Here is a 10,560-nt window from a genome sequence, read left to right as displayed (position 1 = left end):
TTGTGTCCAGAAGTCTCCTTTGCGTTAGTAGTCCTCTATTTTTTATTTTTTTCTGGGGGCGTCAGCCATCCCACCATTTGCATGTGCTGACATCCTACACCTTCCCCGTAAGCTTCCATGCGCGGTCGCCATCTTCAGACTAATCTTTTTTTTGGTTCTTTGTTCACTTCTGTTCCTTTATCTCCCGGGGACGTGGGTGGATTGCATGGGAATCCAGTAAATTATTCAAGCTGCAAAACTACTCCTACAGGCTCCTGATTGATTGATTGAAACCATTTCATTTTGAAGCCTGAATCTTTTCTGGATTCACATGCTGTACATTGATTTTGTGAACAATAAACAATATGCAGCTGTAATGCACTCAATAATCTAATGTAGACAAAGTCAACAATTCAACCTTTCAAACCATAAATTATCACAATTATGTGTGCACCAGGTTGGGGGCCCTGCACGCAGTCTGCTTTCAAACTGAGAAAAAGGTTCCCAGATCTCTATCTGGGAATACCCAGTGCACTACAGGGGTGTCGCTGACAAGTGTACAGAATATAAATACATCATTGTTAGAGAGTCTGATGACTTGATACATTTTTCAACAGTCCCAACAATAATAATCTCCAAACGTATTCATCCAGTCTTCGAATGATTGATGGCTGTGAGTTGTTTATTCTTGAAAATTGAAGAAGCAGTTCACAAAATCAAAATAGGTGTGCTTAACGTCAGCATCAATAGTTGATTAAAAGTCCCAATGCATTTCAGGCTAAAGAAAAGAGCCCTTCGTCAGGGGAATCTGCAGAACATTAATACATTTTATAAGAATCTAACGAGTATACAAGATATCAGGCTTATTCAAAAGAGGGAGGGGAAAAGTACGACGTTCAGTCTGGCCATGACATGCGTGAAAAGTCAAACCAAAAAAAGTGAAAATGATGTGAACCAGAGACAAGGAAGTGAAAAAACAAGATATAGGATAAGGTGATACATGTGCACATCTGTTACCTAACAACCATCACCCACATTAGTGATCAAACAACCAGCATCAGTGCCATCACTGGAAAAGAAAGCTATGCGACATACCGCGGCTTCAAGAGGAATCTCCTCAGAACACCAAGTAAGGCAACCACTTACAAAAACGAAAATCTGTAAAAAGGAGTGTCCAATAATGAACACCAGAAAGTCACAAACCGTAGAGGAAAAAGGGAGCACAAGTGGGCTGAACCAAAGCGCTTACCTAGATCCAAAGCAATCAGCCATACGTGAAAGAATGTGATACGAACGAGTGACCTGTGGAACAAGTGCTACAATGAAATCTCGAGTTCAAATAGAACGACATCTCTGAATATATCAAACGGATGCGTGCTGAACACTCACCAGTCGTTCAAACGCTGTGATGCTATAGACTCAGTTGGGAAACCCGGAGCACCGAAGGCGCAGCGGCTTGTGCCCAATTTCGCACTGCGACGGTTATCCTATAAACAAGGTCTTTGGTGAGTTCAGCGGTTAAAATAAAGTAGACGGCTTAAGAAGAAATCAACTATTGTGGGCACTCACTGAAAAAAATAGCGCTGAGGGTTGGAGATTCCAGTGCAAAAACGCCAGTTGCAGCGAAGGCGCAGCGGCGTGTGTGCTCATTAAAAGCGAGTTCAAAGTGGACGTGATAGTAATTGAAGAGAGACTGTGCTCGAAAAATGGAGCGGCCATGACAGAGTGTGTGTATCCGTGCAACCCACAAAGGGAAAAAACAAAACAACAAACTAAATAAGCACAAAAACCTGCCAAGAAGATAAATAGTTTGGAAAAAAACATTAAGTCATAAAAGGGGGCCAAAGTGAACATGATCGTGATATATGATGAAGGAATAAACAAGATGAAACGTCAACAAATGTACAATAAAGCAAAACAGTAAAACAATCACAAAGCTAGGTACATAAACATGCTGAAATCAACCGCCTATCCAGCATAAATCCCAAACAAGATGCATATTGTGAAAAACAAGGCAATTCAAGTTTGAGAGCACATGAAATCACATTATAGAAAACAAGACAGTGTCTGCAGGTACCAGATCCAGTGAGTTTCACGTTGTGATAAAAGTTTGGACATATCTCTATCTGGACGATTCTCAAGAACCCCAAATCTCAACTGAGTGATAGTGTCTTTCTGCATGCCAATGTTGTGCTAACTGGGAACTGATTGTTTTAGTCCTGATCCGACTCTTTTACTCAGTAATGCGAGTGCGAAGAATTCTCTCAGTCTTCCCGACATAATACAAATCACACGGGCATTTGATTAAATAAATACCATGGTGACTGTTGCAATTGGCATTGAAATTTAAAGAGATCGATTTACCTGATCGGGGTTGAGTTGCATTTTGCCAGTGATTACATTATTACAGTGTGAGCAGTTCATGCATTTAGTCTTGCCCTTCAGGGGAACTTCTGATTTTCGTTGAGGTCTATTCAAAATCTCTTTATGATTACAAGACCTTTTATAAGCAAACTGTGGGGGATCTGAAAATATGCCTTTAAAATCTGGCTCAGATTGAAGTAGAATCCATCTATCTAGTGTACTGGATTTCAACTTGTTTTTCTTCGAAGAAGTCCTTCCAGTCACAAGAGAAGGTGACTCCTTTCGGTAACAAATGTGCATGGGCATCCACCCCATTGTTCGATAGTTTTTTTTTCGCCAACGGGTTCAAACGTGAATTGCTACGCTCGGGTTCGAAGCCGTTCTTCGGGTTCCCCTCTGATCGCAACCCACTCTACCCTCTATGGTTTTGTTTTCGTGCACGTATCCCACTTCTCCGAGTATTGCATCTGTCGAAGAAAAACGTCAGTTTAGATCGGGGAACTCATGGAAGCCCGTCGGTCCTTACGCCGTCTGTCCACCTTGCAGTGGATGGAACAGACTCAGTTCAAATTCTATCCCCTGTGCCACGTGAAGTACTCGCGCATCGACTCACATGAAGTGTGCAACTTGTGCTTGTCTCCCGAGCACAAGGAACAGTACTGTGACACATGCTGATCGTTACGATCCAAAAAGACTCCACGATCGCCGGGCTCAATGTCCTGAAATGCAGAGCCAGAATGTCAAGTATACACTGGACATCTTCGGCGAAGGTTCTGAGCAGGAGTAATGTGATGCACAAGGTGCCGAAGAGTAGGTGGAGCAGCAGTCTATCTCGGTGCATGAAACCGACTCAAAGACAGAAGAGGACTTGCCATTGGGCCAAGGTGAAGGTCGCGTGAGTACAGAACACCCCTTGCCCCGAAATCCAAATCCTATCAAACAAAAGGCTTCGGTTCCACCCCTACCTACGGGTCACGGTCAGCACAGAGACTGTTTCTAACGCCTCGCCTTTGGGTCCAGCACTGAAACAAGTAATCAAGCCTTCCGGCTCGGGACGGAGTTAACCTAAAATGGAGTTGGAGCTGAAACCAGGGCGTTTGAGCCGAAACACGCTTCGGAGCTGAAACTGTAGTGTGTTTATCTAGGTACCTATATTGATACTCCTATTTCTGACCCTTGTCCGGTTATTAATTCACTAATGTCCATACACCGGCACAGAAACCCGTTTTCAGATTAGGTCATAGCGCATGCTGTCACATTAAGCAAGCACTATCCCTCCAGCCCCCTAGAAAGCACACCGAGTTCTCAAAACAAATCAAACCTCCAGCAGACCTGGGAAATCCCCCGCAGCTATTGTTTTGATTTCGCTCGAGAACTCCTGCAAAGAATGTAAGAACGACCAGTCCTTATGACATTCTTGCTGACGTCTTATGTCCATCCTTACGTCAAACACTGCACCTTTCAGGTATAAATATACCGACGCTACCCTAAGCTAAGACACGGTGGTGACGAGCTTGGAGCAGCGCTACTTGCCGGAGAGCCCAGCTGATGCAGAAAAGCCCACGGACGCTGAACCTCCCTTTTGACGCGCTGAGAGAGACGCTGCCTCTTCTCCTGCCGAGAAATCCAGCCTCCGGCGTTCCCAGCCGCCCTCGCGGGTAACTGGGATATCGAGTCCTGAGACAGATACCAACGCTCCAGCCTTCTAAATCCCAAGTACTGAACTGACTAACCCCTTACAGAGAATTCTTGAGTCAGATCCTTAGCAAAACTATCTTAACTTAAACTGCTACTTATTTACTCCCGCCCAAGTATTAGGCTTAGGTCAGGTACACCGGGGTAGGCGTAGTTAGAAGCACCAGTTGAGAACGATTAGTCAATGTATATATGTATGTATATCTTTTTTCCATTTTAAGTATCATATGGCTAAGAAACCGTATAAATGCTTTTACAGTATTTTATAATTCTGTTTTTACTGTATGCACTTTACTTAACTATAAGTATTGCAATAATAGCGATTCATTTCTCTTGTATGAGAAAAGAGACTGATCAATAAATAACATCTTTTTATTGAAACACGCCCATCTCTTATTTCTCTACAAACTGGTGAAACTAAGAATGCTCGTACTGACTGAGTAAACTAGTTGTCTTTTGTTTTCACACGACTCTAGAGATATACTCTTTTTTTAATTTTTTTTTATTACTTTTTATTGTTGCATTAAAAGTATCACAAATGAAAAAATGAGCACACAGACTGGCTTCAACATTCAGCCATTGCCCGTCAGTTACGCAACTTTTTCTTTTTTAGCCTCTCAGGATTCCACATGAATCAACTAAATACGTGGAGTTTTAACAAACATCGTTGTAGGTAACTTAGAAATGAAAGAACAACCCCCGAAACAGCCACCTCCATGTCCACCTCCCCCCCCCCGGGTCCTTCCCACCCCCTCCTGGCGTATCCCCACCCACTATTCAGATCTGGGTTGTACAGTACGGTCTGGGACATGGCCACCTCCAGTCGCCGCTGTTGGGCCTGTGTCACCAGGTAAGTTCTCCGAAACTCCCACTCAGGTTCCCTGTGGCTTCACTCTAGTCCATGGTATTGTCTCCACTTTGCCCACACTCTCCGAAACTTTTTGGGGCAACCCCTGGCTTTATAAGTCACTCTCTCTGCCGCCATGTATAAGTCTAGTCCCCTCCTCCATTCCTCCAAGTCTGGCGGTTCGGCAGCCCCCCAGTATCGTGCAATGTCTCTCTTCGCCACCACCAAAGCCAGGACTAGGAAGATGATCAAGGGGCGGGCCAGGTCCACTTCGGTTGTCATACCCAACAAAGCCAACCTTGGGTCGCATGGTAGTCGTTTCCAGTACCTCATCTAATTTTACAAATATTTCTCCCCAGTACGCTTGTATGATTTCGCAACCCCAGAGTGTGTGATAGAAGTCGCCATCCTGCTGGTGGCACCTAAGGCACGCTGTGTCTGTGACCTTCCCCATTTTAAAAAGGCGTACCCTATTGAAATAGGCTCTGTGGAGCACCTTCAGCTGTATGAGTCGAAGCCTAGACTTAATCGCTACCTCGCGCGGGTGCATAAGAACCATCTCCCAGTCTAGGTCCTCCATGACCCCCGTGTCTGCCTCCCACTTGTTTCGCAAGTCTTGTAGTGTACCTAACATATTGTTGGTCAGTGTTCTATATGTGAGAGATACTGCCCCGCCCCCAATCTGCTCCTGCAGTAACCTACCCTCCAGTGGAGCGTATTCTGGGATGTCTGTCAGAGTGATATTTTGTGCCCTCCAGGCGTGTCTCAGTTGCGTGTATTTGTAATACTGTGTGTTATGTAAGCCATAATCTCCCTGAAGCACGTGAAACGTTTTCAGTTCTCCCCTGGAGATCACGTCCCCTATTGTTGAAATGCCAATGTCATCCCATCTTCGGAAGCCTTTCAATTTGTTGAGTTCACCCAGCCATTTACAGTGCCATAGTGGCGTCTGCCGGGTGGGCCGCTTGTCCCATCCCATGCGTTTGGTCGCCTTATGCCACGCAGTCAGCGTAATCCTAGTGGCCGGCAGAAGTTGCTTCCCTCCAGTCCCTCTGTACAAGTAGTACAGTACGTTGGTAGTAGACCATTTCGACCTTTCTAGTGCATAGGTAGGGTGATCCATTGCCGAGTGTAGCCAGTCATTAATCGGAGTAAGATGCTCCGCCCAATAATATGCTTCTAGGTTGGGAAGGGAAATCCCTCCACTGTACTGGTGTCGCTGCAGTGTGGATAAGGCCACTCTCTGCTGTTTCCCCAGCCATAAGAATGCACGCAGGTCCGCATGGATTTTATTCAAAGTGTTAGCCGGTAGCGGATAATATTCGTTTTGAAGGGCATAGAGGAACTTTGGGAGCAGGACCATTTTATATAGCGCTGCGCGACCCAATAAGGTGAGCGGGAGCTGTCGCCACCGATCCATTTCTGTCTTCGCGCTTGCCATGATGCGGGCCACATTATTATTAAAGGAGAGCGTCCTGTCTAGTGTTATGTACACTCCCAAATATTGGAAGCCCTCTGTGGTATGAATGAGAAGTCCTGGCAGGCAGTCCCTTCGCTCCAAGCCTTGCGGGTCATATAGAACCGATTTATGCCAATTAATAGTGTGACCTGCCCTTGCACCGAAATCAGCCAGTTCTTTGAACAGCACCGGAATTGTGGCGTCCGGGTCTGTAACAAACAGGACGTCATCGGCATATAGTGAAATTTTCTCCTTGTTATCCTCAGACTCCCCCATGTGAAGCCCCTAATTCCCTGATTCCGTCTAATCCTGATCGCTAAGATTTCTATTGTTAGTGTGAAGAGTAGGGGGGACAGTGGGCACCCCTGGCGCGTTCCTCTGCCGATGTGGAATTCGCGCGACAACCTCCCATTGACCCGCACACGTGCCCTCGGGGCTGAGTACAGGAGCTGAATCCACTTCAAGAACTTGGGGCCAAAGCCGAACCTCCGCAACGTCTCGAGCAAGAACGGCCAATGGACCGCATCGAAGGCCTTTTCTGCATCCAACGAGAGGAACCAGTGTGGCTCGCTCCTCCCTCGGACTTCCTGCAGCCAGTTATGTGTGCGGCGGAGATTCAATTTGGTTGCCCTATCCGGGAGGAAACCGGACTGGTCCGCGTGTACCAGATCCGAAATTACCCTCCGCAGGCGTCTGGCAAGAATAGTGGCCAAAATCTTTGTCTCCATATTGAGGAGGGAAATTGGGCGGTAGGAGGCACATACGTCCCTAGGTTTGCCCTCCTTGTATATTGGGACAATTGTGGCTAAGGCGAGGTCGGGAGGCAGGCTCGCCGCATGAAATGCCTCGACAAATAGGGTTTTTATGTGACGTTGTAACAGGTCAGCCGTCCGTTTGAAGAATTCCGCCGGGAAGCCGTTGGGCCCCGGCGTCTTCCCCGGTTTCAGGGATGCCACAGCCTCCGCTATTTCCTCTAGTGTCATCTCATCGTCCAAGGCCGTGGCGTCCTCAGGGGACAGGGTCGGCACCTCCATGTCGCACATATAGTGGCGTGCTTCAGCCTCGCCACCCAGGTTCCTGGCCCTATAGAAGTTTTCGTAGTACGTTGCAAAGGCCTCTGCTATAGCCTCGTCCGTGCCTGCTGACCTATTCTCCAGTAGTGTAATCTTATCCAGCCATCTTGCTGCCCTTTCTTTCCTGCTCAGCCATGCCAAAAGTTTACCCGATTTATCCCCCACGTCATATAATCGGTGGAGCGTCGCCAGCGCCTGTGTGCATGCTTCCCCAGTGACAAGTTCCCTATAGTGTCTCTGTGTGTCTAACAGTTTCCTAAGTATTGCCTCGTCCTTCCTCTGGTGGTATTCCGCTTCGAGGGCTAAGATCGAAACCTCTTCGCTAGTGACCGTGTCCTGTAGCTTCCTATTGGCCTCTCCCAACCTACTTTGTATGCGATCCCTGAGGACTGGCTTCATTGCTTCCCAGAGTGTGACCCCTGATTGGACCGTGCCCTCATTTTCATCCACATATACCTTTGTCTGCTCTGATACCCTTCAATATTTCTGGTGTTTGGATCTCCCAGGCTGCTAGGCGCCATTCCATTTTCCTCTCCCTCCTCCTCCGTCCCAAATGTGCAAACAGTGGGGAGTGATCTGAGATTCCCCGTGCCTTGTATTCTGCTAGATCATTCACAGAGACATCCTGTCGGGACGTGAATATATAATCCAGCCTGGAAAATACACTATGGGCCCCGGAGTAGAAGGAGTAGGCCTCCCGTGTAGGGTGTAGCCATCTCCAGACATCAGTGAGGCCTATGATTTGCATCTGCCGGGCTAGTGCTGTGTCACGTCCTGTTGTGGGTGGCGTCCCCGATCTATCCCTTGCGGCACACATCACGTCGTTGAAACCCCCCCCACTATCTGAATCGTGTCCGCCGTATCTAGAAGGATAGCGGTGATTGCCTTGAGGGTGCGTGCCTGCAGTTTTGGGGGGGCATAGACTGAGATGATTGTGTACCTGCGCCTCCTCCAGACTCCCTGTACTCCTGCGTATGACCCCTGCGGGTCTAGCCATGTACGAGTGGTAGTGAACGGCGTAGATTTTTTAATGAGGATCGCAGCCCCCCTGGAATCCGTCGTGTAGCCTGCGTGTGCTAGCACCATGTGCCTGCCTCTCGCTATAAAAGCGCATTGATTGCCTCTGAGGGGTTTCCTGGAGTAGGATAATGTCCGGCGCTAGCCTTTTAAGGTAGGCATTTACCAGGCTTCGTTTAATTTTCGACCCAAGACCGTTAACATTCCATGATAGTACGGTGACTCCTGCGTCACCTGTGTGTGCGTTATCTAGTGTTATCTAGTGTGTCTGCCATTGTGTATTTCCTCTATCCTTCCAAGTGGGTCACCCGAGCAAGGGTGGCTTACGGTACGGCATGGTGTGTTGTTGCTGTTTCTCAACTGGTTCCCGTCTCCCTCCCCAACTCCCCTGGTCCCCCAACTTGCGTGTGCAGAAAATCCATCCCCTCCCTACCTCCCCCTCCCCACCTCCCTCCCCTTCCAGTCGCGTCCCAACCGGGGACCTAACCATCCGCGGGAGAAGGCCTGTCGCCCTCCCACATATCCCCCCATCACACACCAAACAACTGTGCAAACAAGAAAAACAACATAGGAGGGCGTGTCAACTTGCGTGTTCCCGGTAACCGGGCTGCTATCTCAGTGTCCTCGGGAGATCTGTGCTCATGAGTGCGAGTCCTGAGTGTCTGTTGCGGGACCCCGCCCCGACGAGTCCTGCTCCAACAACTGTATTTCGGTGACCAGAGGGTGGACCGAATCGCCAAGACCGTCCTCCCCGTCTCTTCCGGATTCATGTCCCTCCGATTCCTCCTCCTCGTCTCCTTCCGAGCGGATGCCATTCCGCAGGCAGCTGAACCTGGAGCCCGCTACTGAGTTGTTACTCGGAGATGTCGATCTGCCCTCTCTTCTTTCACTGGCACCCCGAGTCTGATAGGGCGTCGCCGGCTTACGTCTCCTATTCTTTCCAGATCGCCTACGTTGTGGTTTCGGCTGTTCCCAGCGCGCCTTTTCCCTCAGTGATCTGTCCATGGCTTCTCTTCCGGCTGCCTCCCTACTGTTCAGGATAGGGCGTTCTTCAAGCCATTGCCAGGTGAAAAAAATGGAGTTGTCTTTATAGATTACTTTGAGCTTCGCCGGAAAAAGGAGCATGTAGGCTATGTTCATGGATCGTAGTTTCATCTTCACTGAGTCAAAGGAACGGCGCTGTTTTGACACTTCCTGGCTATAGTCTGGGAAGATCATGATCGTGGCATTTTCGAAGCGGATTTCCTCCAGTTTCCTGGCTTCTCGAAGTATTAGGTCCCTGTCAGCATAGTTCAGGAATCTCGCTATGACTGGTCTCGGTCTTGCTCCCTCTGGTGGTTTGGCCAGGAGCGCCCTGTGCGCCCTCTCAATGACGAAGCATGCAGAGAACTGTGCCGCCGGGAAAGTAGTCTTTAGCCATGTGTGGAGGAAGGAGGCCATATCCCTCCCCTCGAGTCCCTCTCTAAAACCTACAAATCGAAGGTTATTGCGCCGAGATCTATTTTCGGCATCGTCCACTTTCCATTGCAGGTGGCGATGCGAAGCCTGAAGCTCTGCCATGTCCTTTTTCAATGCAGTAATCGATGCCTCATTGTCCGTGACTCTGGTTTCGGCCACTGTCCCTCGCTCAGTTAGATTTCGAAAGTCCTGGCGCAGCAACGTTATCTCGGATCCTACTTCCCCAATTTTTACCTCCAGTGCCGCCCGTGATTCCTGGATGTCACTCCTAGAGGCCTGGATGGCTGCCAGTAGCATTGCTGTTTCGGTTTGTGGTCCAGGTGTTTCCGGCCGCTGCTCCGCTGCCGGCCTTGATGTCGCAAAATTATCCATAGGGCCCTGTTTCGTTGTCTTAGTGATCGGGTCTCTTTTCCCCATGGTGATCCTCGTATCGGGGCGGGAAGCGCTACGGGTGAGCCGCCTGTTGCGTTTGAAACTCGTTGTTTATAGGAGGTTTTACTCCCGGCGCCGTCCCTTTCGAGGTTGCCGCCACTCGAAGCTCTGCAGTCTGTAAGACAGTGTCTCCAGGGGAGGGTAGTTCACCGCCCGGGTTTTGTTTGGTGGTACTCTTTAGGTTGGCTGGTACCTCGTCCACCTCAGGGTTCCGCTTGGAGCGACCTGGCCACCCC

The sequence above is a fragment of the Lissotriton helveticus genome, chromosome 3_1 (genome assembly GCF_964261635.1).
Source record: "Lissotriton helveticus chromosome 3_1, aLisHel1.1, whole genome shotgun sequence".
NCBI lineage: Eukaryota > Metazoa > Chordata > Amphibia > Caudata > Salamandridae > Lissotriton > Lissotriton helveticus.
The sequence above is the reverse complement of the archived record's forward strand: the minus strand, read 5'-3'. Positions refer to the sequence as shown.